General features: G+C 42.2%; 1 long non-coding RNA gene across 1 annotated transcript; it reads right to left on the minus strand.

Moving 5' to 3' along the window:
• Positions 1-728: 728 nt before the first annotated feature.
• LOC118823063 lies at positions 729-10,459 on the minus strand. The gene is made up of 2 exons (XR_005008493.1): positions 9,108-10,459; positions 729-1,385 (listed from the first exon to the last, which is right to left on the minus strand). It is a non-coding gene; the product is annotated as an uncharacterized LOC118823063 (long non-coding RNA).
• Between the last annotated feature and the right edge of the window lie 8 nt (positions 10,460-10,467).

Below are 10,467 nucleotides of genomic sequence, written 5' to 3' on the forward strand. Positions count from 1 at the left end.
TAATTAAAATAATAAACTTTCATTGTTTTATTCTATGATGTGGACATAATAAAAATAATAATGTTATCATAATAATAATAAAAAATAACTTATTTACCTTATAATATTTATTATAATAATTATTTTTGTAATTATAAAATAAATGAATGATCACATAATAATGATTCAATATATTTCTTTGGAATTATTATAAGGATGTAATTTGATCTGTGCTTTATTTTTTTGTATATAAATAATAATAATATATAATAATAATAATATAATAATAGTCATCCTAAAATAATTTGACTGATGTAAATTATTTATTATTATTGTTGTTATTATTATTATTGTTGTAAAATAAATGATTAAATAATGATAATTATAGATATTTAATCTTTAATTATTTTTGATGATATTATTATTTAGTCATATATCTGTCTGTGTGTGTTTGTTTTACAGTGGTCACTATTAGGAAGTAGTCGCTTCAAAAGTCGAGCTCTCAGATAAAGAAACCAGGTTCAAACTGTTCAGACTGACCTGTGAAAAACCTCACAGCTCTTATTCTGCCCGGCCGTGGTCTGAGTAGAGCACGAGCCCGGAAAGTAATTATTAATTGATTGATTGATTGATTGATTGATTTTAAATAGAAATAAAAATAAATAAATCACACCATGTTCAGTTCACCATGAAGACTACACCACCCCTTTGTTGACATAACGGGGCTTTGAAATGATCATTTCAGGATGTTACTATGTCCCCAGACTTTTATTATTAAAATAGGGGTGAAAAAAACAATGCATAAAATAATTAAAAGGCTTTACATAAAGTACACATCAAATCAAAACTGAAAACAGTAACCTAACATGAGAAAGAAACACTCTCTTGCACACTCTGTATATTCTTAAACCGTTCAAGCATGTGAATTCTGCATAATCAAATCAGCATATGATGAGATTCTGACAGACACATACAACACAATGACTGTGTGTTAAACAGAGACGCTGACCTCCAGGAACCTGAAGGACGCTGAACTCTCCCAGCTGCAGTCTTGATTTCTACAGTGAGTTTATGAGAGTCTGTCAACATTTCCACTGGTTTGAGAGGGTTGATGTTGATCCCAGGAGTCCAGGTGCTTTGAGAGGAAGAGGAGCATCTTGTGTTCCTCTAAACAATGTGGGGTCGACCTCAAATGTGAGGAGATTGACAGATGTACTATCTGAGGTGCAGCCAATGGTATCCAGGAAAATAAAGAAATCCCTGCATCTGTGATCACAGATTTGGCCAATGAGTGAACAAACCTGACAACCAAGACAATCTGTAGGTTCTATAAGACGTCGTCCTCTGCTCATCAGCCCAGAGTTTGAGAAGCTCATAGCAGGTCAAGTGCAGGTGGTTTTCAGAAGCTGTAAAACATAAAACAAGACAGAATGTCAGATATGAACTCACACTTATCACAGTCACAGTCAGACTCAACATGCAAACTTTATACAAACCATCACAAACACACAAGACAGAACAATGAGACCCTCACAAAGCCATTAAACATCTCTCTCTCTCTCTCTCTCTCTGTCTCTCTCACTCTCTCTTTCTCTCACTCCTTCTCTCTTTCTCTCTCTCTCTGCTGCATGCTGGGAGTGGGCGGAGCGTTGGCGAGTGCGTGTGAGTGAGCGGTGGTGTGTGTGAAGGAAAGTGTGCCTTTTCTTTTTCCTAGTTTTCCCTGGTTTTGGGGGTTTTCTATATTTCTGACTGGTCACTCTTCACTGTAGGCCGTTTTAACCGCCAAGGGCGGCGAGTGGGTGGGTCATGGCGTCTCGCCTTTCGGGGGCGACGCCGTCTCTCTCCCGCTCGAACGGGTTCAGGTGTGTCCCGCCGGCTGAAGCAGCAGTCGAGGACGTGCTGCTCGCGGTGGGGGAGAAAGTTGGTTACGACCAAATCTGCTCTGCATCTAGAATGAATAAAGCAGTAGTGGTGTTTGTGAAGGAGGCGCGCTTAGTGAATGAACTGGTGGAAGGGGGAATCTGGGTGTTGGAGACTTTTGTGCCGGTGTCTCCGTTAGTGACGCCGGCAACGAAGGTCACCGTCTCCAATATTCCTCCTTTCATCTCAAATTAACTGATCGCCAAGGAGCTGAATCGCTTTGGAAAGTTAGCGAGTGAGATTAGGTCGATTCCGCTGGGCTGTAAGAACGCGGCACTGAAGCATGTCCTGTCCTTCAGGAGGCAGGTGTTTATGTTCCTGAATAGCGCGGATAAAACGCTCGAGGCCGCGTTCCGTGTGTCTCATGGCGACGGGTCATATATGGTGTACGCCAGCTCGGACGATCTGAAGTGCTTTAAGTGCGGGAGCGTTAAGCATAAACGGTTTGAGTGTCCGTTAAATGAGCGCAGGAGCGCGCAGGAGAACCGGGCCTCCACTGCAGCGGAAACGAGTGGGGCCCCGGAGGGGGTTACTGAGAGTACCGCTCCTGAGGAGCCAGGTGAGGGTTCATCCACTACTGCAGCGTCAGGAGGTGAGTGAGCGCTTGATGAACAAGTTTTTAGATGATGTGGGTGTTCAGCAGCAGGCTGACCATGGTGAAAGGGTGGTTGATGATGGAGTCAGGGGTCAGGTGGGTGCTCAGGTGAGTGACGAGTTTAGTGCTCACTCAAGCAGAGGAACAGGTGAAAGTTCAGATTGTGGGTTTCAGAATGGTGCTCAAGTGAGCGGAGAGGCTAGTATTCAGGTGTGGGGCAAAGTGGGTGCTCTGGTAACTGGTGAGGCTGGTGATCAGGTGTGCAGAGAAGATGGTGCTCAGGTGCAGGTTGGATTGAAGGTAGGGGGGAGCAGTGCTGAAGAGCAGGAATCTGAGCCAGTGAGTGATGCTCAGTCAGGTTTACTTGTGTCTCAGGAGGAGGGTATGGAGGAGGACAGGATGTCTGAGGTGTCTGATGTGGGAGGAAGTCAGTACAGCAGTGAGATATTATACTCTGTTGATCAGATTAACTCTTTCTTAGATGAAACCAAAGGTAAGTCTGTAGATGTAAGAGACTTTTTCCCTGATTTGGATAGATTTGTGTGTTCGGCATTGAAGGTGCAGAAGAGTGTTGGTTATGACATTCTCCCAAAGCAGAAGCGGTTCCGTTTAAAAAAGCATATAACCGCAATCAGAAAGGCAAAATGTGTAAAGATGGGCGTGCAACCCGTTTTGGACCAGGACAATGTATGAGCACAGTGCACGTAGGGAGAAGGTTTTTCCTGCTTTCTCAGCCTGTTTTCTGCTTTACTGCTTTCTCTCACTTTTCCCTGTCTATATGGGGGTTTTTAGGGTAGGCTCCTTAAATGTTAATGGGTTCAGGGACAGACGTAAACAGGCCCTCTTTCCTGAACTTTGTAGTTTAAAAAAGTTAAATGTGTGTTTCTTACAAGAAACTCACAGTGATGATAATACAGCTTCTGAATGGGGTTTATGGTGGGAGGGGGAGTTTTTCCTGAGTCACGGTTCAAATGTTAGTGCTGGTGTTGCCATCCTGTTCTCACGAACAGCTATGGTTAATGTACTGTCTGTTAAGGAGGTTGTAGCGGGATGCCTACTAATGCTAAAAGCAAAGGTCTATGACCATGTCTTTGTTTTTATAAATGTGTATGCCCCAAACAGGGGACCAGATAGAAATGAGCTGTTTATTAGACTGAACCAGTTGTTGCAGTCACTCCCCCCAGAAGACACTGTGGTGTTGGGAGGGGATTGGAACTGCACTTTAGACTTTGTTAAAGACAGAAATGGAGAAGAGCCACACCCTCAATCTGCTCTTACTCTAGCTAACCTTGTGTCCCATTTTGATTTAATAGATGTATGGCGGGAAAAATACCCTTCTGTGAAACAGTATTCTTGGGTTAAAATTGTTGAAGGGGGAGTTTATGCAGCACGCTTGGATAGATTTTATGTCTCGAAGGGTGCGCGGAATATGGTAAGTCAGTCTAGTATTCAGCCCACTTCTTTCTCGGATCACCACTTGTGTACCGTGGAATTTTCTTTTACATTTCACACTTCTGGAAGTTGTATGTGGTATTTCAATAAGGTACTTTTACAAGATAAAGGTTTTTGTGAAAATTTTAAACTTTTTTGGGGGGAATGGGTTGGAAAAAAACAAGAGTTTGAGAGTCTAATGCAATGGTGGGAAGTGGGGAAGGCTCAGATTAAGGTATTCTGTCAAGATTTTACAGCTTATTCTACTTCCAAACTGAGGAATGCAGTTGGTGCTTTGGAAAAAGACATTACACGGATACACAATGAAATGATAAATCAAAATGTTTCTGATTTGCGGACAGAGCTCACAATGAAGTTACAGGAGCTGAGTGACATTTTGTATGAGAAGGCAAAGGGAGCTTTGGTTAGATCCAGGTTCCTGTCTGTGAAGGATATGGACGCTCCCACGGCTTTCTTTTTAACTTGGAAAAGTCTTCCACCCACAATAAGACATTGCTGTCAGTTCGTAGAGATGACGGTACAGTCACAACAGACCCAGTTGAGGTGAGGAAGCTGGCTGTACAGTTTTACTCTGAACTGTTTGTGGCCAGTGCCCTGGATCAGCAGTGTTCCCAGGCCCTGCTTGAAGATCTGCCTCAGCTGGATGAACAACACAAGCAGGAAATGGACAGTCCATTGACCTTTGATGAAGTCACCAAGGCTGTTTCTCAGCTCACTTCCGGGCGAGCGCCTGGTGTGGATGGTTTGCCAGTTGACTTTTATAAGGCGTTCTGGGGGATCATCGGGAGGGACTTGTTTGAAGTTCTGCTGGCTAGTTTTAATGCTGGTGTGCTTCCGAAAAGCTGTCAGCGTGCCGTTTTATCTCTCATACCAAAGAAGGGAGACCTCTGTCTCCTGAAGAATTGGAGACCAGTGTCACTTCTATGCTCAGATTATAAGATTCTGTCACGCTGTATTGCAAATAGACTAAAAAGAGTTCTGGGAATGCTGGTGAATGAAGATCAGTCCTACTGTGTACCAGAAAGATCTATTTATGATAATCTGTTTTTAATCAGAGATTTATTTGATTATGGTAAAATGTCTGAATTGGAGTTTGGTTTAGTCTCCCTTGATCAAGAGAAGGCTTTTGATCATGTAGATCAGAACTATCTGTTCGACACTCTGACGGCTTTCGGGTTTGGGAATGTTTTTATGTCTTGGGTCAGGTTGTTGTACACAGGCGCCTCTTGTCTAATTAAGGTGAGAGGGGGTTTGAGTGTCCCTGTTCTAGTGCGCAGGGGGATTAGGCAGGGCTGCCCATTGTCTGGACAGCTGTACTCAGTTGCAGTTGAGCCCTTACTCAGTTTATTTCAGAAAAGTCTGGCAGGTCTACAGATTGATAATAGTCTAATTAAGGTCTCTGCATATGCAGATAACATTACTGTAATAATACGCCACGAGCAAGATGTTGTATCCCTGAAAAATGTTTTAAATATTTATAGTTTAGCTACTTCAGCAAAACTAAACTGGGAGAAAACAGAGGCTCTTTGGTGTGGTGCTAGTAGTAGGAATTTTACATTACCTTCACTTCCAGGTGGGGTTCAGTGGAGTAGGACAGGGCAAAAGTTTTTAGGGGTATGGTTGGGCACTGATGAAGCAAAGGCTAGGAACTGGGAAGGGCTAGTGGAGAAAGTCCGTGCCACGTTGTCAAAATGGTCTTGGATGCTACCCCGGCTATCCTATAGGGGTCGAGTCCTGGTCGCAAACAACCTCATTGCATCTGCTTTGTGGCACAAGCTCACTGTCCTTCATCCACCAAGACAATTGATCCACGATGTTCAGAAGGAACTGTTAAGCTTTTTCTGGAATGGACAGCACTGGCTGAGAGCTGCAGTCCTGTATCTTCCTGTGCAGGAGGGAGGACAGGGACTAATAGACATTCGGTCCAGAGTGGCTGTTCTGCGTCTGCAGGCGGTGCAGCGGTTGCTGTATCATGGCCGTCACAGCTGGATGGATGTTGCCTGTGCTCTCCTGAGGGCTGCTGGAAGACTGGGCCTGGACAGACACCTGTTCTCTCTTTCTTTGAGAGCAGTGGATTTAGGTGGACTGACTGCTTTTTACTCAGCTGCTGTGGAGGCATGGCAGCTCTTCTCATTTTCTAGGGACAGTGGTGCTACACCGTCTATGTGGATTTTTGAAGAGCCTCTGTTTTTTAACCTGGTGTTTCCAGCGCTGAGCCAGGTTTCAGGGGCTCTGAGAGTGGCCCTGCTGGAAAGAGGCATCTCCAAAGTCCGCCACTTACGGAGAGGTGTGGACTGGGTGTCAGCAGCACAGCTGGCGGAGATGGGTGGCTTCAGGTCAGTGCGACAGTCTGATCTGTCTTCTCCTGTGCGGGACTACCTGGACATGACCCCTGTAGACCAGTGCCAGAGTGAAGAGCCTGTGTTTCCTGAACTGGAGATAGATTTGAGAGATTCGGAGATGCAAAACTGGCAGGAGGGTCAGGGGACGCTCTTGTCTTTGGGAACCCTGACTCTTGGTCTCTTTAGCTCTCTCACCAAGAGGGCTTTGTACATTGCATGTACTAAAGTACTGCACTTTCACAGCTTGAGAGACATGCGAGAGTCTAAATGGACAGAGGTTGTTCAGGCTGGCTCTTCCCCGAAAGGTAGCTGGCGGTCCCTGTACAAAAGACCCATCGAGAAGAGGGTGGGTGACCTCCAATGGAGGATTGTACACGGGATTTTAGCTACAAACAGGCACGCGGCACGGATTGATCCATTAGTGGGAGATGGGTGTCCTTTCTGTGGGACATCAGAAACAGTTTTTCATGTCTTTCTTCACTGTACACGCTTGGGCCCCATTATGGGTTTAATTAAGGAATGGGGTTTGAAGTTTTTAGGCTTTTTTGACAATGTTTTATTTATTTATGGTCCAAAGTACACCGTTTCAAAAAGAAACATGGTAGTTCTTTTGAATTTTTTGTATGGTGTTGCTAAGTTAGCGATCTGGTGTACTAGGAGGAATAGAATAGAGAACCGTGGGGGTACTGACCCAGTACTGATGGTCAGAGGATTGATCTTGAAAAGACTCCTTGTTGATTTTACCTACTACACTCTTATTGACAATGTGGACTATTTTTTTGCTGAATGGGGGGGGAGGGGGGTTGCTTTGTGAACCTGATGAACTCAGTGGGTTTGTGTTGAATGTGTGAACTGATCTCTGCAGCTCCGCTGAACTGGTTTTTGTTTTATTTGCTTTTTTTTCTTCTTTGTTCTATTTGTGATTTTATTTTGAGTTGGTTGTGATGCTCTTACGCTGTGGACAATGGTTGATTAAAGGGGTTTTAAAGTCAAAAGTCTCTCTCTCTCCCTCTCTCTCTCTCTCTCTCTTTCTCTCTCTCTCTCTCTCTCTCTCACTGTTTCTCTCTTTCTCTCTCTCTCTCTCTCTCTCTGTCTCTCTCTCTCTCTCTCTCTCTCTCTCTCTCTCTCTCTCTCTCTCTCTCTCCCAGCAACACTAAACAAACACTAAAAACACAAAACTCTCTTTCTCTGTTTCTCCTCCTGGTGCAGGAGGAGGCTGGTGAACAAAGGCTGAGCTCCAGATTATTCCAGATTAACTTCCACTGGGTGAAGGTCTGGATGGACTATGAACCTGGATCCATATTACTGAAACTTCCTTAAACCCTAAATTAAGATCTGACATGTTCAAGACAGGATTTTTAACAAGTTCATATTACAGAATGTTGCTACTTCCTCTAGTAAGTGAAGGAAGATCTCCTCACAACAAACATGCAGTCAGAACGGTGCTGGCAGTATATCAGTCAGAATTACTGGGCTGATATTAAATCTGTTTAATCTGTCCATCTTCACATCTGAGCACATCACTGACACTTTAACTCTTCAGTCCTTCCAATCTTCAGATCAACCAGTTACAGCTGCTCCCAACAAAAGGTCCCCAAAGGAGTCACTGACATTATGTTACTCTTCAATATATCAAACACCACCAGCCCACACAGACAGTACTGTGCAAAAGTCAGAAACCACCTTATTTACATAATACCCAGTCAAAACAGCCATTATGAGGAGAATTTTATGAGGAGATTAGATAGAAGATAATGTACTTACATAAGGAGGGAGAAATTAAATGAAAAATAGGTAAAAATAGGAGCGTCCCAAACCACTTAAAAGATTAAATTTTAGATAAATATTTATTAAACATATTGAGAATAAAAGGTCATGACTCTTAAGGTCAGGGTTCTGTTGTAATCAGGTGTGGATCTGCTTTAATGTGAGCTGCATGTAATCAACAAATGCTAAACCTTCCATATTTCCATACCAATATAGAGTATTTGCAGTTTGGAATATTTAAATACTCTTTATTTTAAAGATGTGGATTCAGAGAGAAAACTGCCAATCCCAGCTCCACACACACTCACACTCGTAGGGTGTGTTCAGACTCGGCAGGTTTGGTGTGACTAAAATGATTCCCTGGTACAATTACTCCTTTGCACTTGTTTGTGACCGAGTGTGAATGATTGGACCGAGACCCCCTGAGCAGGTTGGTCTCTGTTCCCTTTTAAATGAACTCAGAAATACAGAAATACAGATCAAAGATGTCTAAACGAACCAAAGACAGAACAAACTGTCGTCTCCTCTCTGCAGAACTTCTTCAGTTCATGTAAAAGACAAGTTTCTGATGCTGTTTTGACACCTGGATGTGTTTGATCATCTCTTCTTAAGCTCTGAATCGGTCATTACAGAGTGGATAGTTTCAGTTTTAAAACGAGGCTGAGGAACGTTTGAAGTCATTATAAAACACTCTATATACACATTTGTCTGCACACAAATATGTTACGAATAAAGGAGCCAAAGTGTCTCCATTGTGTAAAAGCTGTAAGACCCTCAAGGCTTTTACAGGGATTCCACTCTGCTTTGTGTCACGTACAACAGTAAAGCAGGAGGTCTTGTGGCTTATTGCTCTAATATCACAAGACCGAACAGATTCAGAAAGTTCAGTGGACATTACCACTGTTACTGTACATTATACAATCTGACCAATCAGTCCTGATCTTTTAGTTGAGTGACTTTTGTCAGATGCACAAACACACACAGACGTGTATGTGTGCATCTGTGTGTGTGTGTGTGTGTGTGTGTAAAGTAAAAGCAGGTCAGTAACTTACTTTAGTTTCTCCAGTTTACAGTGTGGATCTTCTAGTAGAGCAGAAAGCATCTTCACTCCTGACTTTCCTGGTTCATTCCAACCCAGATTCAGCTCTCTCAAGTGTGAAGGATTTGATTTCAAAGCTTTAACCAGAGCTTTACAGCCTTCCTCTGTAATCCTGCAGTCAAATAATCTGTAGAGAGATGGAGAAAACTTCCTCACATTTACGGTTCTACACAGAACTACGTATACAATCTATACAAACACCAACATCTCATACAAGGAATTAAGAAGAAAAAAAACATAATTGAATTTATCCTGTATGCCTCTCTCTTATAAACAAACACACCAAAGAAGAAAGAAAAAACAAATGACAGAAACGTAAAATGGATGATATTTTGTGTGGGAGATTTGCATTTGTTTGTGAGACATGAAGTGGGTGATGATGTGTTTATGTAAAAATGTAACTTCTCACTTTATTATTATAAACAGAAAATAATGTACAGTAAAGAACCTCCCCTTTGTGGTGAAATGGTGCTTTGTCAGGCGCATCACCAACATCATATTAAATAAACTCCATTAAATGAACTCAGTCATAAAATAAACATTAAATAAACTCAGTCTTTATTCATCAAAGCTGTGTTTGGTCAAATCTGATCACAAAATGAACTCATGCAAATTTCATATAGTGTTTTGATATTTATCAGTTTCATCTTTGGTGCATCTGTATGATCAAACTCATGTCTGATAACTGACTTACAATTAACTCACCAAAACTATTATTGATATCATCCACTATACAAATAATAGGAATAAAAAAAGAAAATAATATTACTAATAAGTTTTTTAAATAGCAACTCAGTATAAATCTGGATATACTTGTTTTATATGAACACTGACATAAACAAATGCAGCAACTGTTCAATATAAAAACATATTGTTTTTAATGATGTGGTTCCAACTCTTCCTGTTTCAGCATCACAATGACCCATTCAGAACCTACAGCCCATAAAGAAATGATTTGCTGAATGTGGTGTGGAAGGAGCTGTCTGACCTTCTCAAAGCCTTGACCTCAACCCCTTCCAACACCTTTAGGATGAATTAGATGATCTACCAGTGCTGATCTAAGCACTGAAAGAACATCCATGAGTAAAGACTTAGAAAACTTTTTCAGCTCCACAGAAGAATCAACCAAGCTTTTGCCTGAAACAGTAAAAGAGGAGGTGCTGATGTTCAGAAGTTCTCAAACTACTGATATGGGCTTTATATGGTTGATATGTTTATACGTTCACACGTTTATCAAGGTATCCCACAGTTCAGGTCAGGGTGGTGTCCACCGGCTGAAGCTCAGTAGAAGGAAGAATGTTCCAATATTCCTC

This window comes from Colossoma macropomum, unplaced genomic scaffold, assembly GCF_904425465.1.
Source record: "Colossoma macropomum unplaced genomic scaffold, Colossoma_macropomum, whole genome shotgun sequence".
In the NCBI taxonomy this organism is placed as follows: Eukaryota; Metazoa; Chordata; class Actinopteri; order Characiformes; family Serrasalmidae; genus Colossoma; species Colossoma macropomum.